We start from the raw sequence: 26,713 nt of genomic DNA on the forward strand, positions 1-26,713 counted from the left end.
GCCTGCTAATCTCTAACCAGTCACCCAGTGCAGTGAGTACTTCATGTGCGTGGCATCATTCGAGACGTGTCTGGCGTCTTTGTCATTAGTGTCCAGAGTTGCTCATGTTGAGGTGTGGATCCATAGTTCATGTCTTTTTCTTGTCAAATATCATATTCCATTCTGCAAATATACAGTACTTTTAAGAAGTCACCCATCACTTGATAGATATTTGGATTTTTCCATTAGCTGTTATGATTGACGCCACGTGACTTGTGTGTATGATTTTGTGGGGACCTGTGTATATTTTTCCTGGGTCTCTACTCGGAAGCATAATCACCAAGTCGTACATACTTAGCCACCTGAGCTTAAACACAGCAGACCGTCTTCCAAAGTGCCACACCAGCATGCTCCCACAGCAGTTCATGAGGTACCCAGTGTCACCATATCCTCACCCACAATTAACATTATCTGTGATTTGACAATCGCTGTCCTGTTGGGGATGAAATAGTATCTAACCGAGGCTTGGGTTTACATTTCCATATAATAAAGGAAGTTGACAAACATTCTTGCTGGCCATTTATGTGTGTGTGCTGGCGAAACATCACTTCAGATTATTAGCTCATTTAAGAATTATTTAAATTGCCAGGCTGTGGTGGCACACGCCTTTAATCCCAGCACTTGGGAGGCAGAGGCAGGTGGATTTCTGAGTTCGAGGCCAGCCTGGTCTACAGAGTGAGTTCCAGGACAGCCAAGGCTACACAGAGAAACCCTGTCTCGAAAAACAAAAAAAAGAATTATTTAAATTATTTATTGCTTCCTTTGAGATAGGATCTTGCTCTGTAACCCACGCTGGTCTGCAACACACACTCTTCCTGCCTTAGCCGTCCTGCCTGGCTTCTCCATTGTCCATTAAGTCACATTATCCTTTGACTGTTGAATTGCAGTGGGACCTTAGGCTTCTGACAGATACATGAGTGGCGGCATGTTCTCTGTCCCTGCTGGTATTGCCTTTTCACTTTCTTGGTAGCGTCTCTGAAGCTTTGGCATGTTGGTAATGTTCACCCACCTTGGTTGATTGTGGGGAGGCATGCCTTTTTTTTTTTTTTTGTGGTGGTGTATCAGAGAGACACTCTTACCTAATCCAAGATCAATACTGTTGTTTTTTCTTTTTTCTTTCCTACTTTGAATTTTTGCATCTGGATGTTTGGTATATTTTGAGTGAATTTATTTTAAATATAAAAATTTTAACTTGTATTTATTTAGTGTGTATGTGCACATGTGTTGCCGGGTACACGTAGAGGTCAGAGGACAACTTTTAAGAGTGGTTTCTCCTTTTATCACATATCCAGGGATTGAATGAGGCTGTCAGCCAGGCACAGTCTTACCCACTGTGTCGTCTTGCCAACCCTGGAGTTAATTTTTGTAGACGATATGAGGCAGGATCTTCCCCTTCTCTATCTGTGGGTATCGATCTGCCTAGAGCCCTTTCTTGGCCTCCCTGTTCCTGGATACTATCCTGCACCACCGTTAAGTATCTGTGGTTCTTTCAAACTCTTCTCTCCCACCAAGCTGTGTGTCCACCCTTTACTGCACAGTTGACTCTACAGTTTGTTCTAACTTTGGAGATTGGGAGGTGTGAGCCCTCTGGCTTTGTTCTCACGTCCAAGGTTGTTTTGATTCTTCCTGTGGTCTTGCCTTTACATGTGGATTTTTAGGACCAACTTGTTCATGATGGATGAAAAGAGAAAGATGGGGATTGTATAGACAACATAGACCAGTCTGGGAAATCCTGCCTTCTTAACAAGATGGGCTTTAACCTGGAAGCACAGGCTCTCTGTCCATCTTTCCAGTTAAGGGTCATATGTATATATATACATATTTTCATCAGTCAATGTGTTAGAATTTTTGAAATCTAAGTTTTACGTTTATTTTGCTACGTTCATCCTAAGTCTATGAGGCCTTTTGGTGCTGTTGTGGATGGCCTTGTTCTCTTAATTTCAGTCTGGGCTTATTCATGGTCATGGACTGAAATACAGTTGGCTTTGCGTGCTGACTTGGGAACGTATATGAGGGTTCTGCCTGAATGTGTGTCTGTGCACCACATCTGTAGGTGGTGTCTGAGGAGTCAGAAGAGGGCATTGGCACCTCTGGAACAGGAATCATGGATGGTTGTAAGCTGCCATGTGGTGCTGGGGAATGAAACCAGGTCCTCTCTAAGAGTAGCCAGTTCTGTTAACCAGAGAGCCCTTCTAATACTTAATTTTGATTTGTGTGTGTGTGTTTGTGTGTGTGTGTGCGCGCGCGCTTGCTTGTGCACATGCGTGACTAACCTTGAGGATTTTCTACACAAAATTATCTGTAAACCTGATAGCTTTACATCTTTCTTTCCAATATAGATACCATTTCTCTGTTTCTTGTCTAACTGCTCTGTCTCTTTTCTGCAGTGTTTTGTGACCTTCTAGACCAAGGTTGAGTATACTGATGAAGGGCAGGCATTTCTTCCTGGTTCCCACTTAGAGGGGAAGCAGTCTTTCGCTACTGAATACAACGGAGCTAGGGGTTTTGATAACTATCCTTACTAGGGTTGCAAAGCTACCTTCAGTTGCAGGTACGGTTAGTGTATTAACCAATAAGGGACGTTGAATTTTGTCACCTTTCCTCAGTGTGTGTTGAGATAACCTGGGTTGGTTTGGGTTGATCTTTGTTCTGCTGGTGTGGCCACGTTATATCACTGACTTTCAGATATTAAACCATCCTTGCCTTAATGAGATAAACTCACGTTGTCACAGTAGACTTGCTTGGTCTTATGTGTTTCTAGGGTCCATTTTCTAGCATTTTTACTGGGGATTTTAGTTGGATGCACAACAGTTGTTCACCAGTTTCCCTTAAATTAACTCTTTTGGTTTACAGTGGGTTCAGTATGATGTTTTTGTACGTGGGGACATCCATTCCCTGCTCTTATACCCCTAGCCCCTCCACCTTCACATCATATGCATGCTGCAGTTTTCTTTCTTGTGGTATGTTTTTGGTGTTTCCCCCTCCGACAAGAGCTCTGCTCTGGCCTGAGGTATTTGTTTTTATGCATAATGTGTCCCTGAGGTATAGCCAGAGAGTCACTGTGTCCCTGAGGTGTGGCCAGAGAGCCTCTGTGTCCCTGAGGTATGGCCAGAGAGCCACTGCTTCTTTTCAGGGTCTTACAGATACTTCCGTGACTTGGCCATGATGCTTTCACTACTCAGTGAGTTGCCCTGTTTAATGACCTGGCCCTTGCCATCTGCAGTGGGCACACATAGGTCTAGCCTGTGCTCACACTCCCATTCGTTACTGTGTGGGCTCATCAGCATTGTTATCAACGTCATCTCCTTCAGCATCTGGGAGTGAAGATCAAAATCCCTTCCTGACCCTCCACATGGAGATAGTCATAGCACCATGACCTGTGAGACTTCCAGCAGCACTTGTGTGTAGCTTAGGGTTCCTTTCTCAGCCCTGTCCTGGCTGCAGAGAGCTCATTGGCTCTTAGTGCGCTGTTCACCTCAGCCACCCTTTCTGTCCAGTTTCCACCTGGTCCCCCTTTCACCCTCACTTTCTTCTGTACCCCAACTTTGTGACCACGTCTGCTCTTGTCATGGTGGCTGCTCCAGTCAGGGCAGGGACCCAGCTGTCCTTTGCTTTGTGTAGTCTTCATGTGCTGCTGTCCCCAGTCACCTGTGCCTTCCCCTTCCCCTTGAAGCTAAAGGAAATCCACAGACGTGTCCTGGTTCCTTTCCCTGAGGTCACTGGGCATCTTGCCCCCCCCCCCCCGTCTTCACCTACCTCCTTATCTGCCTGTCCTGTGCTGACTCCACCTTGCTGGGCCACCTCAGCCCTCTCTGCCATGGACGCCCTTGCTTGGACTAAGCTCCATGGATGCTGTTCAGGGCAGGTTTCTAGCATTTTACAAAGGTCTGGGGCCAGCAGACTGTGGCCCACTGCTTAACACATGGAAGCAAAGCAGGACAGAGGGCGGCCATGCTCCTTAACACTTCTGGGACCCCACCCCCAAACTCTAGAGTGCTTTTCATTCCAGCCTCAGTCTTTTGTTTCTGGGGCCCACCATCCTCTGACTAGAGAACACGTCAGAGTTTCTGTATAGCAGCTTTGTCTCTGGCTTCCATGCCAGACCACAATGGGTCTCCATTTGTACAAACCTTGAGGTTCCTTGGCCACTGTGTCAACTGCAATGCCTGTTATCATTCAGGCAGCTGCTGCAACTGTCCTTCTTGGAGGCCTTTGCAGTCCTGTAAGTCCATGCAGGCCTCGTGTGAGCCCCCTCGCTCCTCTTCCAGTATGTGAGTGTGTGCATATATGTATTTATGAATGTGATGCATGTTTGCACACGTGTGTGTTCAGGTGAAAGTGCGTTACTGGAGGGCAGAAGATGTCAGGGTTCTGATCCATCACTGTCCACCTGATCCCTCTCAGACGTTCCTCACAGAACACAGAGCCAGGCTAGCAGCCAGGAAGCCTAAGAGAGCCTCCTATCTCCATCCCCCTGAAGCACACATGTTACAGGCATGTACATGGCATGTTTGGTTCTTTTGCATGGGTGCTGGCATCCAAACTCAGATCCTCATGCTTGAAGAGCAAGTGTCTTACTCACTGAACCATCTCCCCAGCCCCAATTGCTAACCTTCAAACAGACATAGCTACTGTTCCCCAAAGCCTTACCACACTGGGATTCTTCTGGAACATGTGACCTGCATTCTTTCTTAACAGCCCCTGGGATGATGTATATCAGTCAGCTTTGACTGTGTAACAAAATACCCCAGGATGTTAGTCACTTGAAACACAACTGTTCTTTTGGCTCTTGTTCCTGTCCAAGAGGTGGGAATGTGGGTGGACTCAGAGGATCTTGGTTGGGTTCATTCATGTTCTGTGGTTGGCTGGAAGGCAGTGAGCCTTATCTGGATTGGCCTGTTTGTTTGTGTTCTGTCCCAGTGTACTCCAGGCCTCTTGGGGCTTAGGCCCAGAACCAGGATAGTGTTACTTTCTGCCCTTCCCATTGGCCAGGGCAAACCCTCAGACTGGCACAGGTCCACCAAACAGGATGAGACTCCACTAAGTAAAAGAATCTACAACCCCTTGGACACAGCTGGAATTCCCTGTTGCTTATGATGGTGGTCCTCCTATTCTTGGGGGCTCCTCTCTCCCCCTCCCCACAGCTGCCCTTCACCCATCTCTCTCCATCCTCTTCTCCTAGAGTTCTATTCCTATTTACCCCTCCTCTCATTGTTGGGGTGTCCCTACTCCCCACTGTCCTAGAGGCCTGTTTCCTCTGGCTGTCATGCAGGAAAGCCACTCAGCCAGGGTGCTCTCAAGAGGGACGGGCTCTTGGGCACAGACAATCTGTATCTCTGGTACCTCAGGGGTTTTATGGGACTTCCAAGAGCTGGGGCCAGCTTTTTTGCTCTTTGAAGGGTGCTTAGAAGATATTGTGGGGTGGGTGGCCAGCACAGGAGCACCCTGGACAGCAGGCTGGGATGGGATCCTGGGCCTCTTGAAGTGTGCTACACACATGAGAATGGGAGTATGCACTCACGTGTGAGCATGTCACAGTCTGGGACAGATTTTAGGCTGTGGACACTCATTGTTTTCTGCAGCCTTCGAAGTGAATGTCTATGTGTACCCATATGTCCTCAGGCCTCTTCCCTATGTCACACAGCTACCAACTGCCCTGCCAGATGTGTGCAATGTCACCCATACATGAATCCCCCTACTCATCCCTGACCAGACTTGGCAGGAGGAGGAGGGAAAGGAAGATGAGGAGGAAGAAAAGGAAGAGGAAGAGGAAGAAGAGGAGGAAGAAAGGGAAGGGCTGGCCCTTAAGTCATACCTAAGTCTCTAAAGCCTTCATGCTGGGAAGGGAAGCAGAGATGGGGTACTGCCATCTCCTGGGTACAGTGGGGTCAAATCCTACTGGAAAACACAGGCAGGGCAGAGGATGAGGGCTGGTGAATTTCCAACAGTGGGGAGGAAGCACATTTCCCTGTAACCCAAATAACACAAGTGCAAGTGTGCACACATGCATGCTCACATAGACCTATTAGGAGAGAGTCCAAAAATCTTCCATGGTCTGGCTTCTTCCTCCCCTCTACTCCTAATAATAGTCACTGTCAGATGCATCCCCAGAAATGGGTGAGTTCTAACCTTAAACACTAAACGTTGGGGCTGTTTATGCCAAGCCTTGTCAGGGATGGAGTAGGGGGATACATGTATGGGGGACACTGCACACATCTGGCAGGGCAGATGGTAGCTACGGGGTGTAGAAAGAGTCCTGAGGACATTCCCTGGGGAGTAGGGCCTATGGTGGCTTAGAGGAAGATTTGAAGCTGGGGGAGAGGAGGGAGGGCCTTGTGGAGTAGAACCGTGTGCATCTTACTGTGGTTCAGGTTCCAGGCCTGGAGATGTGGTGCTCCCTTGTTGGTTCCTCATGGCTGCTCCCACGTTATAGGCAAAAAAGGAAAGTTCACGGAAGCTAGCATGCTGCAAAACAGGAGCCCCAACCTCAATTAGACCAGTATGGCTACTCCCCAGCTCCAGAGCTGGACCATAGCTCCCAGCTGAAGATGGAAAACAAAACATGATTCACCACAGGTTCTGGTACCTGGAGTGGAGGGCTGGGAATGGCCCCTTCACAGTGGGCTGGAGTGTGGGACTGGGAACGGCCTCTTCAAGTGGGCTGGGTCTTAGAGGCAGCAAGAAGCTGCCATTGTCATGGACTCAGTGGTCAATGGGAACCTACGTAGACAGTGCCCACAAGGTGCTCTCTGGTGACTCCCAGAAACACCAGGGCATCTTTGAAGGTTGGTAGGACTATACCATATGCAAATGACCCTGAGTATTTGGCTCACTGGAGCATTGCTGCCTCCTGTGTTTATTCCAGCAGGGGACACTGTAAGACACCAGGGCTCATCGGTGAAGCCTGGAAGTGTTGCTTGGAGTGTTGTGAGGGCCTGAAGAGCCCAGCTCTGGGTTCAAATCCCAGCTCTGCTGCCCACCTCCTCTACCTGCCCCACATCTGTGTCATGGGGCTAGCTAGTGGTATGCACTCTCTAGGCTTGTTTGAGGGCTCAGAGGATGGGCAAGGCTTCATGAGCCTTGCAGCCTTTACTGAGTGACGTCTGCCTCCTCACACAAACCTGAAGGGCCAGGTGTCACCCTGTAATTATCTTTAGGGGCACAGGCCACCCGTGACATTTCTAGGGTTTATGAGTCTGGGAGATTACTTCGTTAAGGAGGGACTTGTCCTGGCCAGGAATGGACAGGCTGCCTGCGCCCGCAGTGTGCTCAAGTGACCAAGAGTGATGTTTTATGGGGTCTGTAAAAGCTGCTGACCCTGCTCTAGAAGTAATGAGATGAACAGAGCCCAGGGATTCCAATAACCTTCAGCTCCAGCTGAGCCCACCAAGCTCCTGACCTAGGAGTGCACAGGGAGGCAGCATGGGCTGCTGGGGTGACAGGGTTGGAGGAATAGACACGCTCCACGTACCCCTGAGGGCAGGATGGCTGAACACGCAGCACCAGTCACAAGCAGGCAAGTGGGTGTTGCAGGGCACAGCAGAGCCATATCAGTGGCTTTGGACAGGATAAGACACTTCCAGTACTGGACCTCATACCCCCATCCCTACCTCATGAAGCCACAGTGTACCTCTGGTGAGTTATGCTGTATGTAATACCAAAGACAGAATGCTCCACAGTGTTCAGTGCCCGTTGCCTGTACACCAGTGAAGTGTGGACAACTTGGTATCCCTGAGTCAGGATCCAGGACCTGGATTTCCCAGTGTCACACTCTGACTGGACCCTCAGCTCATTCAGAAGGGTGGCAACACTCAGCTACACCCTGGCTATTTGTGGCCACTCTCAAGTCATGGCCTGCCTCCTCCTGGGTGGGGGAGGAGGACATTGTCTGGGAGTTGATGTCTCTTAATGTTGGGTTTGAAAGTTTGGCCTTCTCAGCAACATTAGCCAGACAGAGTGAGGTGAAGTCATTATTTCATCTATTCAGCAATACTCATCCATGTGTCTATCCATCCCCCCATTCTCCCATCTCCCATCATCCATCCACCCATCTATCTACCCATCCACCCATCCATCCATCCACCCATCCATCCATCCACCCATCCATCCATCCACCCATCCATCCATCCATCCACCCATCCACCCACTCATCCACTCACCCACTCATTCATCCACCCACCCACCTGTCTGTCTGTTCACCCAGGAACTTGGTCACCCCTTTAGAAAGCAGGGAAAGGGGCTGCCATGCCAGAGACCAGCGTCCCCTGGGCTGTGGAGGTACCAGTAATCAGCCATGCTCCCATCTGTTCCTCAGTATTGCATTTACCTGCTTGTAGGCCACTCCTCTCTCTCCCTGTCACCCTCTGAAGCCTGGGCTACTGCATCTTCTGGCCCAGGAGTGGGTTGCTTGTTTGGCCAGTGGGTCTGGCCTTGGTGTTCACAGTGGCAGATGGCCAGGGGGCCATCCTGTCCTGTGTTCCCCTTTCCTCTCTGCAATATCAAGTTAATAGAAAGGCAGAGGGGACCCCTTCCTCCCTCAGACACACTGCTCTGGCCCTGTCTATGGTCTCCACAACTTCCCTCCAGACTCACACCAATGACTTGACAAGAATTATAAAGGGACTCACTTCTAGGAGTGGGGGACTTACCCTCTGCTCCCCAGGTCTGCTTCTGGGATGACATCACTTCATTCCACAGAAAAGTTCCCAGCAGTCAGCAGGGCACAGGGCTCCACCCAAGGCTGTCTTTCCTAGGAGGCCAGACTCAAGCTCCCAGACACCCCTGGGTAGCAAGTGGTAGTGTGATGTGGAACTCTGTCCTTAGGTGGAGTTTCCCACAATTCTTTAAAGGCCTTGTGAGCAGTTAGGTCTTCCCTCTGGGGAAGTCTGTTAAGAATGTGAGAGTCCTGGGCCTCTTCCCTAGAACAGCCTTTTCCTGGGGGAATATGGGGATGTATGGGGGATGTGGGAGTATATGGGGGATGTAAAGGGGGATGTGGGGGAAAGGAGGGGTGTATGGGGATAAAGAGGTGTGTTTGGGGGGATGTAGGGGAATGTGGGGGTGTATGTGGGGGATGTGGAGATGTATGGGGAATGTGGGGGTGTATGGGGGATATGAGGGTATATGTGGGGGATGTGGGAGTATATGTGGGGGATGTGGGGGTATATGGGGGGTGTGAGGGTATATATGGGGGATATAGGGATGTGTGGAAGGTAATGGGTGGTGCCAGTCTCAGATGTGGCTTAAAGCTCCCCTTCTTTTTCCCCAAGTGAGGCCTTGACATACTCACTTCTACCTATAGGACTGTCCTGAGACAGGACTGTATAGCTTGGGGCACCTGGTATTGCTAGCAGAACTGTCCACCCAGAGCATTGTACTAAGAGCCCAAATTTTGGTAAAAGGTTGGCCAGGGTTCAAAATCCAGCTGAAATATTTTCTAGCTGTGTGACCATGGGCAAGTGGTTCAATCTCTCTGTGCTTTAAAATGGAAATAACAGAACCTATTGTGCAGGGATTTAGTGAGGATTAAATCTGCAAAGCCCTTGAGACAGAGTTTGGCACCTGCCCTAGCACATCTCAGCTTACATGCTAGAATTGACCCCTCACTGCTGAGGCAAGTGTGTCTGCTGCCGACACCTGCCAGCTAAGGAGGTAGGGCTGTGCACCTGCTTCCTGGCATGCTCACCCCTCGCCACCCTGACACGCTCGATCCAGGCTGCAAAAGATCCCAGAAAAGAGGGTCTCTGGTCTAGTTCAAAGTGCCCCAGTCAGGGCCAGGGCTGGGTGGGCCACCTGGCTGTCCCTCCAAGGCCTGCTGAGCCTTGGCCTCACCCGAGGGCCAGCTGGATGAATGCTGCAATTAAAGGTAATTCCCCCTTTCCTACCTTGAAATTCCTATCGATTTCCTCCCTAAATAGAAATTCCCATTGATTCCTTGTCTGTCCAGATTACTATCCTTGGCTGTTGCCTGCAGAGCTGCGTATCTTCCTGCTCCTTCCAAGGGCCATAACTCTTTCCAAGGTGACCCTGCCACCACCTGCACCTCCCCAGCTGGGCTGAGAAGAGGGTCCTCCTCTGCCCCAGGTGGTGATAAAGATGTCAAGAAGCTTGGGACAGGTACGGGGAACCTGACTATCTAAACCTCTTTAGTTCATTGCTCAGGTGGGACATTGAAGAGCAGCAGGTATATCCTTGGCAAGAAGCAGGCTCGCACAGGCTTCCTAGGTGAGGGCAAGCCTGGGTCCTGGCAGCCGGGTTTCCTTGGAAGCTGTGCCCTACTCTGAGCTTGATCAGGTTCCCTGGGACCTCTCAGGAGAGGAGAATTTACACCAGGTAAATTGGCAGATGCTACAGATCAAGAGAGCCTGCTGGGAAGCACGAGCCAGGGCTCCCCCATCCCCCACTCGCTTTTCATTCTGTGGCTACTTCTGTCCCTTCCAGAAGCAACGAATGGCTCATTATTGGATAGTCAGCACCTCCCCTCCCCATAGCTTCGCTGCTGCACATTCTTCTCAACAGTCAGCCCTACCCTACACTCATCATCAGTGCTGATGAGCCCTGTCAATCTTCTTCCTTCTGTCTACCTACCCCAGGTCCCCAGGGAAATGAAGGAAGTCAGGTTCCCATACTGTGGTGCTTCAGGGCCAGCTGAGTGGCTTAGTGGCTGGGTAGTTCAACAAGTTACCGTTTCTGGGGCCTTTGGCCTCCTATCTGGACAGTGGCTCTGAACAGTTCAAATTGTGTCAGGGCCACCTTCGAGCAGCTGGCTAAAAGCCTGGGCTACAGAGAAGTAAAGGGCCATGCCCAAGGTCACACAACTATTCAGTCTTGACTGGAATTTGAACCTGTTCCTGTCCCTTTGAGGTCTGTTGGGTTGACAGATGAAGCCACCCTGCTCTACTCTCTGCTCTATTGCCTTAAATTAGGGTCTCTTCCTGGAGTTGAGCTGGAGGTTAGCAAATCGCAGTGATACAGTCTCCCTGCCCCCTGTCCCCAAGATGCTGGCAAGAGACTACACTGGCTTTGACTGGATGGGAGGGATCTGAACTCAGGGTCGAAAACTTACACAGCAAGTGTTTAGACTGCTGACCCGTCTCCCAGCCCACCCACATCCCCTTTTTAAAGGCAAAGTCTCATTATCTTGGGTTGATCTAGAACTCACATTAGCCAAGGATGATCTTGAACTCCTGATCCCCCTGCCTCTACCTCTCCAAAGGTCTTAATGCCTGTTTTCCGAGCTCGACAGTGGGCATTTCCTTCAGGGACTTCTGCAGAAGCTCCCCAGAGCTGCCAACCTTGTACTCCCTGTACCCTCCGTCCTGATACTCTGTCTGATGTGGAGACGTGTTTGTGCAGTGTAAACCTGATTATTTCCTTATTAGTGACTCACCATGCTGACTTAATTCACTCTTCCCATCGATCCTGCTCCAAACAGAGGGGTGATCTTGCCCTGTCCATTCCACCAGCCACTTCGATATCGTGGGGGACCCGGCCTCTGTGACGGATCTGGGTAGCTGAGTAGTGATTGGCTAGATTTGCTTAAAGTTCATTTGGGTGTCTGACTGCAGGAGGGCAGGTGTGCTGGTTGGATTTTTGTCAACTTGAGGTAATCTAGGATCTGGGAAGAGGAAACCTCATTTTCAAAAATGCCTCTGACATTGGTTTATGGTCAAGTCTGTGGAGTATCTTCTCAGTTAATGATTGACTGGAGGGCCCAGCCCACTGTGGGCGATACCATCCCTAGGTTTGTGGTCCTGGGTTCTGTAAGAAGGCAGGCTGAACAAGCCATGGGGAACAAGCCAAGTGAGCAGCATCTGCCGAGGCCTCTGTATCATCTCCTGCCTCCAGGTTCCAGCCTTGGTTCCCATCATGGTAGACTGCTAACTATAAGATGAAATAAACCCATTTCTCCCCAGGTTGCTTTTAGTCATGATGTAAATTTATACCACAGCAACAGAAAGCAAACCAAGACAGGATATCACATGGGTGGCAAAGGCCAAGGTATCTCTGAGGCCTGACAAGCGGACTTCAGTGTTTCATTTGACACACAGGTGACCTATGTGCTAGAGTCAAAGTCCACACTCCCAAGTAGCCCTGTCCTGGTTCAGCACACTTCCTAACAAAAGATGCTTCTGGCTTGGTAATGGTTGGTTCCTGTCTACTCTTTTGTGCCCAGACCCCATGCTATCAGGCAAGGCTCTGTCAGAGGCCACACACGGAGCCAGACGGACATCCTTGTCCTTATGGGAGTCTCATCTAGTGGAGGGAGCAGACACTAAAAATTCCTGGTCAGGTCCATCCTGATGGTAGCAAACACTATGAAGAAAAGTTTGTGTGTGAGGGCCTTCTTTGAGAAGGGTTCCTCTGGGCTGGGAAGGCAGACCTGGCTGCAATGGTCTTGACTCGGCATTCTGAGGTAGGGAGGAAAAGGTATCAAGGTCTCAGCAGTTGTAGACAAGGCTGCCCTGTGAAGTGGTAAGATTCCGCATCCGGCCCTGAGGGCTTCCTGATTTAGACGTGGCACTAAGTCCAGAGGAAGTCAGACTGTGTCCAACTCCATCTTTGCTCCCTCGGCCTCCACTTCCTCCTTTCCTCTGGAGCCACCATCTGCGAGCATCAGGAGAACTGAAACATCCTCCCTTAGGTCAGGGCGCCCTTCTACCAGCCGGTAACCCTGGGATGCTATAAGGCCCTGTTTACAGAGCCTCGGAAAGGTGCGGGTCTGTGAACAAAGCAGCTTGTTACACTTAGGCCCCAATAAAAAAGCTTCTAAGGGCCTAATTAACAGTTTAGGTAGATATAAAAACATAATGAGAAAAACAATCTGTTTGCAAAAAAGGGACGAAAGAAAAAGAAAAAAGAAAAAATTAAAAGGCCAAATTGGCAGAGCCTGGCCTGCTGCTGGGCGCGTGGCGTCTGCACAGCTCGAGTGGCCGGGAGGGCTGGCCTAATGGCCTCCTCGCATGCCGATATTCCACCTCTGTATGTCTGAGCAATTTTCAACTTGGCAGGAAGGGAGCCGCGCGGAAATTTGCGTAAGCCTTGATAAATATTTTATGCAAATTAAAATTGAATTCTTTGCTTAGTTTAAGCAATTTCCCTGTAAGGAGTGTGTCGAAGAGAGAGATTACAACATTTGCCTGGTTTGTTTATAATTTAATTTTTTTTTTATGTTGCGGCTGGCAGAGGAGGAGATGGCAACACCTGTGAGTGTTTATAACGTCCCATCTCCTTCACAGCTGCTCCTATTCAAAACACCTCGCCGGCGTAATAATTTCATAAAATTTCATGATTTACCATCTGCTCGTGCCGGTTTGGGCTTCAGCAATAAGCTCGTGCGTGGCGCCCGGCCCAGAAAGGTACAATAACTGTATATTTTAACTTAATGGTTTTTTGGGGGGCATGCAAATTTCTGTGAGCAGATTGTGTTGAGGCCTGGGCTTGGAGCGGCCTCCCTGAGCCCCAGAAGCCCCCCGGAGCACCCCCGGCTCAGTGAAGGTTGCCCGTGTCAAAATCGAGATATCAAACACCAAGGCTGAAAGACAAGGTAGGAGGTACAAGAAGATTATTTTCCTTTTAGCGTTTGATGTCTGTGCATTTGGGTAATTAAAATGATTACTACAACAATTAAAGCAAGTAATTAGAAACTAATTACACCAGCATTTTTTGTGATTACAGGAGCAGATGAAAATAGTGTTCAAAATTAAATTCATTGCATATTCATGGGAATGAAATTAAATACTGCTGGGTGGATGAGATAATCAGAGGAGAGGAGAGAGGAGAGGCATTCTGGGGATTCGGAGAACAGACTGCGGTTAATACTCCAAACAGACATTTGGTTAAATCAGTGATAATCTTTTAATGGCTTTAAAAGGGGCTAATATTTGGAATGCAGTCAAAATTGCTGAGAGTTTGTGTTTTTCACTCACTCTGTGATAATACATACCAGCTGTAGCACAATGGAAAACATTTAATCATTAGCCACTCAAATGGAGGCACAGGAGCCAGCGTCTCCCCGCCTCTCCTGGTGTCTCATGCACGACAATAAATTAAATTAAAGAATCTTAGCAGCTCTTTCTTCCCTCCCCCACCCCCTCCTCCCTCTCCTCTTTCCCCGGCTATTGACTACTTCCCAGCCACTGCCTTGCCAGGACCGTTTAATGAGATCCCCTAGATTAAATAGATTTTCTGTTTAACTCCACACTGGTGAGATAGCATGTCAACGACGGAATGGCTATTAACATTTAAATATTTCACAGAACAAAAAAAAATCGGAATATGAATTTTTCATTGTTGCGACGCTCCCTCTCCCCCTCCCCCTTACTCTCCCTCTCTTTTTCACGGCTCTCTCTCTCTCTCTCTCTCTCTCTTTCTCTCCCTTTCTCTGCTAGACCTAATGAAACTAAAGTAATTAGAAAGATACAAGAAGAAGGCTTTCACCAGAGTGCAATTAAATTGAGCGGGGAGCCGTTATTTATATAGGCTGGTCACTCGGTAGCTGTGGCTATTTTCTCGGCCTGCTTGAGTCATAGATTATTACAAGAGATTAATAATGTAAATTTCACTGACTCGGCTGCTCTCCGAGCCTTGGCCTTCAGAAATTGATGGGCACGCCATCCATCACCTCCTCCGGTTCGGGCCTGTCCCTCTGCAGGGCTCACCAGTCCCTGCACCCTACCTTGAGCTCACCGGCTCCCTATCCTATTTCTGCTTTGCCCCTGGATCCCCACCTTCTCCTTTTTAGGGGGGTGTCCCTATTTCTCTGTAGCTTTTTTTCTTGTATTTATCTCTCAGTTCCTTCAGTGCTAACCCTGTTTAATTTCTGGCTGATTTTTTTAGAGGGGCTCCACACAACGCTGTGGCTCCCCACACCCCAGTATCTGAGAAGGGGTCGATTTGCCTCTTATAAATCCATATGGTAGTGGGTGAATTAAATTCCCTCGATTCTCCCTCTGGGATCAACCACTCTCTGTACATCCATCTGTCTGGTCATCCATGCATTCTTTCTCTACACTTCTCGGCACACGTGTGTCTGTTCCCCACTGCCTTTCCACCACAAGAGGGTAGATCTGAGACTGGGGTCCTCTGTGGTTTCCCAGCGGTGTGACCTTGGCGTGGAGCCTTCTGACCCTCGTCCACTAAGGAGAGGTAATAAATCAGGTATTACAGAGTTCTGCAGGTAGAGCAGGAGGAAGCCTAGGTTCGCAGAGGGGCGACTGGTGAAGAAGGACACCCTCCCTCGCCTCTGCTGGTGCTCACGGTGTGTCCCTCCGGCATCCTTCTCAGCTTCAGAGCATCTTATCATCCGGTTGTCTTGTGAGGAGGGGTGGTGGCTAGAGCCAGGTGAGTAGGGGTGAGGTCAAGGAGGAAGAGGTCCCCAAGGCAGGTCTCTGGTGTGTCTCACCTGTGCCCAGTCTGGGAGTGACTTTATTGTATGTCTGTGGAAACTGCTCAAAATGTGCCCAGACAGGGCATTCTGAGGAGCCAAGAGGGCCAGCTTTCAAAACAATTAGCGCCAGCATCTGCCTGAGCACCCATGCTGGTTTTGTATAATTAAAACAAGGCTCCAGAACCCCACCGGACCCTCTTTAAAAATGACTCATTTTCGGCATTATTTACAATGATGATGGTGTGAGGGAGACTCCCAGCCCCTCCAGCTGCCCTGAGGAGCGGCCTGGAGCCTCCATTACCAGCTGGGCCTCCTGGCTTCTGCTGTCTTCCTAAGCGGTGGTCGGAGCACCCAGGGTGGGCCTGAGAGCACTTGTGCATGGTTGAGGCTCACTGTGGTCCTTCCTTATGTGCATGATCGTGGCTCACTATGGCCCTTCGTTATCTACTGGGGTGGGTCTTGCTGGCTGAGCCAGGGATGTAGAGCTAGACTTTGGAGGAGGTAGGAATGGGGAAGGGGTGGACCATGAATCCCTGTGAATTCTAGGGACTGGAGCTAAAATTGTAAAGATTTGCTTATTTTATTTGTATGGGTGTTTTGCTGTATGTATGCCTGTGCACCAAGTTCATGTCTGATACCTGCAGAGGTTGGAAGAGGGCACTGGATCCCCGGAACTGGGATCCAACATTGAGTCTCCATGTGAGTGCTGGGAACCGAACCTAAGTCCTCTGCTAGAGCAGAAAGTGCTCTTAACCGCTGAGCCATCGGGGTGGTGTGTGTGTGTGTGTGTGTAAAACCGTTTTTATTCATCTACATATGTGTATGTATGTGGGTCCTGGAGATTGAATTCAGGTCATTAGACCTGATAGCAAGTGCTTTTATCTATGTGGTTAACCATCTTGTCAGCCCTGGAACTTAAATAAAGCATCACTAAGAAACATACAAGAGGTGGCAGCAGGTCTCAGAGAAAGCAGTGCATTGGAAATAATGACCATGAACAAGTCATGGCATTAAACTTCAGCTGTGGAATGTGGGATGGACCGGCCTGTGAGTGTCAGTGTCTAGCCTGGACTAGGCCTGTGGGTGTCAGTGTCTAGCCTGGACTAGGCCTGTGGGTGTCAGTGTCTAGCCTGGACTAGGCCTGTGGGTGTCAGTGTCTAGCCTGGCCTGTATTCAGGCACCCATGCAACCCCAGGCAGGAAGGGGTGTTCTTTGACAGCTGTGAACATTAGGAGCCCATGAGAACACACATGAGGGCTATCCTATGTGGAGATAGACACACATGCACGGGGCCTATGTTTGAACGCACACAGATTGAGCACTTCATGTATCCAAGTATGAGATCGAGCACAACTGGGCATGTAAATACACACTTCCACATGCTCAGGTCCACACTCGTGTGCATGCACAAGCTGGCACAGATGGGTGTTGCAGACACTACTGCTGGGTAAAGCTATGGTGGCCACATTCCCCATTCTAATTCTGGAAAACACTGGCTCTCTGGGGGACAGGGTTTGAGGATAGTAGAACTGCCGTGTGTGCCTTTTAAGACATTTAGAAAAACCATGGGCCTGTCCAGACAAATACTTTCAGTGTAGCGGGAGCAGTGATGGCTGCCTAGGGAGAGGCAGTGGCACCAGGCACCATGTGGGGCTCTGGGGTCATGGCTGTAATGAGAACCGTTGTACATAAGGGAAGACTAGTCTGGGTGTGAGGGGGTTCAGAGCATAGAGACCCAGGCCATCCACTTCCTTCAGTCTATGCGGTTGTCATCATGTTGAGAACAACCGAGAGAACAGGATTTTTAGAAGCAAGAGACACTGGAAGCCAAGACTGGATGCTGAGTGGTCCTGTACTCAAACCAACCACTCCCCTTGACCCCATTTTACAGATGAGCTAACAGAGGCTAAGGTCGCCATGACCATTTGGACACATGTCCAGTCAATCTTTATTTCCACTCAGGTTACAGATAGAAGGAATTCCCCCAGTCTGTGATGTCAGTCTCGGGCGCAGAACTCATTCAGGTCAGCTAGTGGACTCAGCCTGAGGAGTGATGCTCACTGTATGCCTCCCTTAGGCTTGATGGGAAGCGAGGCTTTGTCTAAATCAGGAAACCCCAGGCAGCTTGCAGCCCGGTGCGCATGACAGGCTGTTTACTGTCAGCTACTTCAGGGTAGTTTGTTACACAGCATCATCCTAAGGCGTAGCTGGTGTCTAGTTTATCCCTAAGAGTGATACAGTTGAGAAGTAAGCTGAGGTGGTCCTGGTCAGAATCTGTGAACAGAACCCTCGAGTAGCAAATCAGAGAGCGTGCATGAAGTTTCTGACAGAGAGCCAGTCCCTTCCTTCATTAACGTGCCTGCACAATGAGTAACACCTTCCTGTCACCTCCAAAGGGCAAAGGGAATCCCAACCCTCTGGGTGACAGGACTGAATACCCAGTAGGGATGTTTCTGGGCACAGGTGGCCTCAGTTCACCTCGGTGCTGCAGCCTACAGCTACGAGGTGTGACAGCAGGGTCTTTGAACACTTTGGGAGCATGGAAGGGACCAGCCCTCCTGTGGTCACTGTAACATGAGATGAAACTTCAGGCAGTACTTTGTTTTCCTTGTTGTTCCTTCCCCGACTCCATGTCATTTTACATTTTATAGATGGGATGTGGACAAAGTGTGTGTGTGTCTGTGTGTGTGTGTGTGTGTGTGTGTGTGTGTGTGTGTGTTGGGGGGGAACATACCTTGGCCTCTGTGGCTACCAGGTACCAAGAACCCATGGCTTGTTTAATCCTCACCAAACTTCCTTGGTGAGAACAGTTAGCCCCATTTTCCAGATTAGAAAATCAAGGCTCAGTGAGGAAACCCAGGTTTGTCTGGCTCTGAAATCTGATTCTCCCCCAAGTCCCTCTCCCTTCTGGGACCTTCAGACCCCATGCCCTGAGGCAGGACTCACCACCCCCCTTAATTGTAATTCAACTACTTGTGATATTTTGGTACCAATTAATATTGATTTTTCAATTGGTTTACGGAGATGTTGTTTTATTACTAATATATTTAATGCGCAAATCAATGAGAACACTTGCCTGGCCCTCTCCCTGGAAGGTAATAAAATCAGATATCTCAGGGGTGAAACACTACCCAATTCTTGAAAGGCAAAGCAGATGTTTAATGTAATAGTTAAGGACTCTCTGGGTGGTCGGTGGAGCTGCCATTTCCCCAGCCCGCTTTCTGCATTTTTTTTTTCCAGCAGAGACTTCATCTGAGCCCCAGGGACGAGCAAAGGTACAGGGGCCAGGACCTGGGGTCTAGACAGGATACTACACGACACGCTTGGTTGTTGGCCTTGCTGCTTGCTCTCCAACCTTTCTTCATTCCTCTGTGCTCCCCTCCCCTCCCCTTCTCTCCACCCCCTCCCTTGTCACACTGGTATTTATCCATTACCCTCATCTAATTCTTATGTTTCCCATTTCATCCAAATGTACATCCACTGGCTCAGCCAGCTGTGTTTCTCTAGCCATTTGTTCTGCTGCTGCTCTTGCTGGCGCTTTCTGGGCGTTCTCTGAGACAGGCTTTTGCTTTGTAGTCCTGAATCCACCATCCTCCTGCTTCTGCCTCCGGAATCCTGAGATTACAGGTGTGAGTCATTAATCATTGGTCATAATGCTTTCCAATGTGTTCAACATCTTGTAATCATTCCTTCATTGGCCCATTCAATGGTTTGTGTGTTCTTTTGTCTGTTTGAGCCATCCTTTTATTTATTCAACCAGTCTTTAGACTTACACTTAGCCATTTGTTCCATCCATCCATCCACCCACCTATCCACTCATCCACCCACCCACCCATCTACCTACCCATCTACTCAGCCACCCATCTACCCATCCATCTACTCAGCCACCCATCTACCTACCCATCTACTCAGCCACCCATCTACCCATCCATCTACTCAGCCACCCATCTACCTACCCATCTACTCAGCCACCCACCTACCCATCCACCCATCTACCCACCCACCCACCTACCCATCTACCCACCCACCCACCTACCCATCCACCCATCCATCCATCCACCCACCCATCCACCCATCCATCCATCCATCCATCCATCCACCCACCCATCCATCCACCCACCCATCCATCCACCCACCCATCCACCCATCCATCTATCCACCCATCCAGCCAGCCAGCCATCCACCTGCCCACCCATCCAATTGGTCAATCATTGTTCATTCATCCATGTATCCAAGTATTCATTCATTCATTCATTCATTCATTCATCCATATTTACATCCATCCATCCACTCATCTTTGATTTGTTGATCTTTCCTCTAGCATAGTCCATCCATCCACCTATCCATCCATCTGTCCACCTGTCTGTCTGTTCAACTGTCCATCTGTCCATCCATCCAACCATCCATTCACCCACCAGGTCCATGTCTAGCTGGATGTTGAGGTTGGAGGTGGAACTCTGGACCAGATACACGGTTCTGGCTGCTTCCTGGAATCCCTCTCACATGAGGGAGGGAGAAAGTACCCTTTGTTCCTCTGTTGACTTGTCCCCCTTCTGTCACTCTTCAAAGCTAGAGTCAAGGAACCTCTGTGCTGGCCTGGTTCCTTGGGGTTTTCCAGAGTCCTTTCTTTCCTGAGTAGGCACTGGGGCTGAGGTATCTGGGGCCTGTCTGGGACCAAATAGGGACTCTGCAGGCCCACTCAGCAGTGATCCCCTGAGACCTCTAGCCTCCATATGCTGCTATACTACCTGGTTATCCCAACATCTGCTGTGGGCTACACCCCACTCTTGTCCTGGACTGGGGTCTCAGCACACATCCAGAGTAAAGAGAAGCACAACTCTGGTGTCCCAACTCTTGGCAGAAAAACAATACTGCCCCCATAGGGAAATGGAGGCACAAAGAGTGAAAGTCTTACTCAAAGTCATGTGACTCATGGACGTTAGACCTAGAGTCAACCCCCCATGTCTGACCAATCCCCAGACCTGTCCTTTCCTAATCACAGAGACACAGCATCTGGAGTATAGACCTCAGAGCTAAGTGATAGAGTTTAAAACCTCATGCCCCTCAGACCAACTGTGGGGCCTCTGGTACTTAACCATCCTCTCTCTGTCTTGATACCGTATCTATCAGTGTGACTGTAGCTTTTGCAGACAACTTGGGCTCCTGCAGTCCCTAGCATGGCATAAGGGGGGAAGTCCTGCCTCCGCACTGGAGGTTTGCAATGAACTGTCCTCCTGTGGTTGGGAGTCCTAATGGTGTAGGTCACTGGGCCAACCTGGGGTCATGGGAGTAGGGTTAAGTGTGGGCTCTCCAGGATAATATCCTTCCCTCCTGGTCCCTCCAAGGCTCTGTTGAGGAGGAGATAGAGGGGGTGTATAGGAGCCCAGCTCCCTGCTGTGATTTATACAGGAGCTTGTAATGACACTGGCCGGCAGTAAACAAGCAGATATGAAATCTTACCATTTAATTAACCAAAAAATAAATGACCAAGGGCCCTGGGAAGAGGGAAGCCTGGCCACCCTCATGTCATTTGCTACTTTGGGCAGAGTGGGACCAGTTACTGGATCTACACTTATTCACTCCATGGGTGTGACCCTTATTGCTCCTACCATAGACAGGCAAGCTGCAGTTCAGGGATGATAAGACAGCCTGGAGTTCCACAGGAGCCAGCCACAGACAAGATCCTGTGGACCCTGAATCCAAAACTCAGCCCAAGGTATTCTTTCTGGTCTGGCTGATTCTATTTTTCTTCTCAGGGTCAACTCATGCATCTTCCCCATGAAGGCCTCTTAGGCCTTGGTGGCCATGGAGGCACTTGGGGGGGGGACTTAGATGATGGTTGCTGGGGACAGTGACATTGGAACCTCTCTTCCCTCCCACTTCAGTGAGCCCTTGGGGATGTCCAGCTATAGAAGAGAGGGCTGAGGAGGCCAGCAAAAGGGTAGCTTCTTTCTTCTTGTCCTGTTATTCTGTAAAATGGGCTCATGTATAGAAGCAGGAATAAGAGGATGGGGAGAGAGAACAAAGGAGACATGTCTCAGTATCCTGTGTTGTGTTTTTTGTTTATGTTGTTATTTGTTTTATTTTTAAAGATTTGTGTGTGTGTGTGTGTGTGTGTGAGAGAGAGAGAGAGAGAGAGAGAGAGAGAGAGAGAGAGAGAGAGAGAGTGAGTTTTGGCTGATCTCATAGTGTGGTATATTTTATTTGCAAGTTTTAATAATAGAAAAGGTTTTTGGTTGTCTTCCCTTTTTACCTTTGTAGTGCCGGGAATGGGACCCAGAGGGAGTTTCATATAGAATCTATACAATATGCTAGGCAAGCATTTCACTGCTGAGCTACCTCCCAGCCCCAAGGAGCTTATTCTTGGTTTAAGAGAAGATGTGTTTGAGGCCAGCTTGGTCTTTATATAGTTTCAGGTCAACCATGGCTATAGAGTGGGATCCTGGGGGGAGAAGGGGGATGTGTGTCCTCTTTAGGGACTTCAGGGATTAGTCTCATTTGGCGGGAGAAAGGATATTCTGAGATGGGGATCCAAATCCAGCTGCCCTGGGCCAGAGCAGGACAGGGCTGTCCACTGGGGCCTGGGTTTGGGGGTCAGTGCAGGAAGTATAAACATACCCAGAGTCACATATGTGTTTACAGAGGCTCTGCGGCCCATGACCTTCATGACCTTGGAAGGTTCCCTCCCCTCCTTGAAGGCTGGCTGTGATGCCTTCTCAGGATGATGGGGAAGGGAGCTGCAAAAGACTGTGATCTGTTCTTAAACACACATGAAATGACCCCAAACTGAGCTTATATTGTGGTGACTAGAGATATAACTTATCATTAAGTATTACCCCAAACTCCTTTGTTGTAAAATTCAGAGATCATCTATTCCAAATTTCCCACAGTGGTGCCTGATATGTGTTGGACACTTAATAAACACAGATTATTTCTATTCCATGAAATGTGTATTTATTGATGTGTCTACCCCTACCCCACCCCCAAATTATCCAGAAGGAAAAGTACCAGCATTTCTGCAGTGATCTTTTTTTCTGGAGTAAGAGGATGGGGGGGGGAGAGTATAATTTTTCTCTGTGGTTTTCTCTGTGTGTGTGTGTGTGTGTGTGTGTGTGTGTGTGTGTGTGTGTGTTTAGTGGGAGGAGGTGTCAGTTCTGCAAGAGGCTGGCAGAGGCAGTGAAAAAAACAAACCTAGAAACAATGGGAACAGCAGTGAATGGTAACCCTGGCCTGTGGGGTTTCCCTGCTGTCCTCAGCTGTCACTTCCAATGGAATGCTTTGTTTCCTGGGGTGAGAATGGTCCAGAGAGATGGAGCCACAAGGGAGCCCTGGCATCCTCCTGACACTTGCTTAAAGTGTGTGTGTGTGTGTGTGTGTGTGTGTGTGTGTGTGTGTGTAGAAACCTCCCAATAAGCCACCAGGTCTTGGGGTCCCGAAGCCTGAGATATACCCCAGTTTCTTCACTCCAACCCCAGCACTGGGCCCACCACTCCTGGCCCATTGGCTTATAGAACATGGAGACAATAGAAGCCGTGTGTAACCACTGTTTACGGAGAGAAAAAAAAATGGTACAAGATTTATTTATTGGAAAGTGACTGAGGAATATGAATTCTACACTCCATTTAAAATGCTTTTTATTTCTCTCAGCCTTGGGGCTCAGAGTACATCTAATTTCACCCACAGCTATAATTCTCTACCAAACAGTTCCTGCTGTTCCTCTGGGGTCCCCAGGAACTGAGTTAGTTTATGTCTGCTACTGACGAGGCTCAGACAGGGGCAGCAGCGGCTACGTGCCAGTGTGTGTGGGGGAGCCTCCTTTCTCCACAGCCCCTGCACAGATATTCTGCACGTGTGCACAGTGGGCCAGCACCCAGGCTGAGGCCTTTGGGGGGTCCCCATGGTACCAGGCCTTTCGATGGCTTGGGCTCTAGCAGCCAAGTGAACTATATCTCATACTGGACATGTTGATTGCTAGAACCTCGGCTCTAACAATTAGTTTGTTAGTGTATTTATTCTGTGAACATTGGAGTCCGTGATTACAGATCCAATAGTGGGATTGTGGCAGCGTTTAGAGATAAATCTGAGCTCTGGGTCATGAGGTGTCAGCAATGGGTGGGGATGGGAGACCCCCATGAGGAATGCCTTTGCCTGCCTGTCTCTCCATCTGTCCCCCCAGCTGCTTGGTGGCCTGTTTTCTGTTGATCTGCCTATCTAGAAGCACCTGCCTTCTTGTGAACTTAGCTCTTCCTTGTCTCAGGCCCTGGAGTTACAGGGAATAGCAGAAGGTGTGGAGCAGCCAGGTCACACAGGTGCTTCCTGGAGACACAGCCCACTCTCCTCCTTGCCAGAGGATGAATGGAGGGAATATTGTAGAAGCTTCCAGAAAAAAGTAACTAGCTCTGTCCAGTGGTGGTCCTGACCTGCAGCCACATTTTCTGCATTCGTTCTTTGTCTTATTGCTGCAACAAAATAACTTTAAAAAGAAGTTTAAAGAGGGAAGGGCTTATTTATGCTCACACTTTTAGAGAACAGTCCATCATGGCAGGCAAAGCACAGCAACAGGACTGTGAGGCCACTGCTGGCATCGCATCCACAGTCAGGAAGCAGAGAGGGGTGGATGCTGGTGTTTAGCTCACTTCCCCCTCTTCATGCTGTTCAGGATTCCAATCCGTGAGATGGTGCCACCCACGTTCAGGGTGGGTCTTCTCACCTCCAGTACCCTGACTGAGAAATGGCCTCCGATAAGCCGAAGGCTCAGTATTGAACCATCACGTCTAAGTATCTCCCGTTCCCTTAGGACCCTCCCTTAGGGTCTCCCCACCAGGTTGGAGGCACCCATCCCTTCAGCTCCTTCAACCACCCAGTAAAACCAGCTGCCTACCTATGGAAGACACCCTCTGCTCTTCTCTCTGCCCTTCAGACATTCTGGGTTTTCCTTCTCTGGGTCTAAGCTTCAGCCTTCCTGGCCTTGTCTCTTCCAGTATCTCCCAGGTCCATCCTCCTCAGTTGGCTTCAACCATTCCTGAACTGGTTCTCCACCCTCTGCTTCTCTGGGTGTTCTCCATCTGCCTGGGGGAGCTTGCCCCACACCCCTCCTTCCTCCTTATGGCTTCTATTTAGCCTAGAGTGCTCTGTGACCCTGGGTTTCCAAGATCTTCCCTCTGTGCCCCTGAACACAGGACCCCCACAGTTCTACCCAAGCATTTGTTCTCAAGGATCTGGGAAGTGTGGGGCTTCCTTCACCTACAGCCAGAGAGTGACTGGCTGCCTGGCTCTTCTCCCAGATACTCCTGGAATCAGACCTGCTTGGGCCAGGTCACTACCCTGACAGTGAGTCAACAGCAGCTTCCAACTGGCCCCAAAGCTCCAAGTGACTTTCCATAAATATCCCCAAGAAAATAACTCTTTTCAGTTAGGGCTGATGGTAGATTTAATAATACCAGGAACATAGCTATCAGAGTCCCCCCCCCATTCATTCCAGCAACAGACACTTCACCTGATAACATTCTTTTTTTTTTCTATCAGAGTTTTTGAGACTGGCTGTCACGTAGCTCAGGTTACCCTCAAATTCATTACTAGCCTAAGATGGCTTTGAATGTCTGATCCTCCTGCTTCTGTCTCCCAAGTGCTAGGATGATGGGTGTGTCGTCACATCTCTTGTGTATAATTTTCACAAGAACAAGGTAAAGTGAGCAATGCCCATGCAGAGACATGGGAACTGAGACCCAAGGGGTTTGAGGACACACCTGTGGTCACGGGGTCCCAGGTGGTGCGGTTAGCATTTCAGAGAGAGATCCTATGACTCTCAGACTCTGCCTTCACTACTGTCCCTGACATTTTTAGGGTCCTGAGCTAGCCTGGCTTAGGGTCTGTAGACATGTTTGCCTGAGTGGCAGCCCAGGTTCTTGGGCCTCTACAGGGTTTCCTTAGGTTGCTGAAGGAGGACTAATCATAGCCCTCTTATCTACCAGTCTCTCTCTTTCTTCTTTTATTAAAAGATGTGATTCATATGCTATTACATTGACACCTTTATGGATATAGTGCAGTGGTTATTAGATAGCAGCCAGACATGTGACCAGCATCACTGTCTATACTGACTGATTCCCCTGAGCACATCCCAAACCCTACAAAGCCTCCCTCCTCAGCCCCTGGCAGCTGCTCATCTGCTTCCTGTCCCTCAGGGCTTGTCTTCCTGGGTATTTCATGTAGCCTTTTGTACGAGCACTTACTGGCTTGGTGTTTTTCACGTTTATCCACATTTGGCAGGCTTCTGTGTTCCTTCCTAGTCCTTACTGGGCTCCTATAGCTGTGTGTGGCCACTGTACACAATCAAGCTTTGGTTGCTGGCTCTTAGGTCCACAGACTTGGTGCTGTTTCCACTTTTGGCTACTTTGACACATGTTGCTCTGAGTGCCAGAGGAGCCCAGTATGAAAGGTATCACTCATCTATCTTATCACTAGGAACACTGGGGCTCAATGGGGTTAGGACATTGCCAATGTGAGACTGGTTTAGACCTGAACTCCAGAAATCTTGTGATTTCATTCTCAATATCCTGACTTTACTTGGCCTGGTAAAACTTGTGGGACAGAAAAAGGCAGGAAAAAGAGAGACAAGGAAAGGTGCTTGGCTCTTGCAGAATTCTAGAAGTTCTAGACCAGTTTGTCCTGTTAGTTACATGGCTGCCCTCAAGAGGATGAAGGTTGTGGATGGGTTCCTTATTGGGCTCAGGTCCCTCTGGTGGCACAGGAATACTACATCTGAGAGATAGAGTTCTTCTCTGCTCTACCGGTGGGAAATTCCAGTACCAGAAGGACAAATGACAGGCCCAAGTCAGAAAACTAGGACTGGAATTCAGGTCTGTTTACATGTGAAGTGTGTGTATGCACACATATATGTGTGTTAGCATATATATGTGCATGCATATATGCACACATATATGCACATACACACATATACAATATACCTCTGTGGAAGGCATGTCAGAGAGAGAGTGCTGTGTGTATAGCTGGCTAAGTGGCTTTTAGTATAGGAGGATGCAGTACCAGCTGGCCCATTTTTGCTCAGTATCCTCAGCCTCACATAAAACCAAGCGTGATAGCACAAGCTTATAGCCACAGACTTAGAGAAATGAAGACAAGAAGATCAGCAGTTCAGTGTCACCTATGGCAACACAGCATGAAACTTTCTCTGTCTCTCTCTCTCTCTCTCTCTCTCTCTCTCTCTCTCTCTCTCTGTCTTTCTCTCTCTCTCTCTCTCTCTCTCTCTCTCTCTCTCTCTCTCTCTCT

Source organism: Grammomys surdaster, unplaced genomic scaffold (genome assembly GCF_004785775.1).
Source record: "Grammomys surdaster isolate TR1022 unplaced genomic scaffold, NIH_TR_1.0 126133, whole genome shotgun sequence".
In the NCBI taxonomy this organism is placed as follows: Eukaryota; Metazoa; Chordata; class Mammalia; order Rodentia; family Muridae; genus Grammomys; species Grammomys surdaster.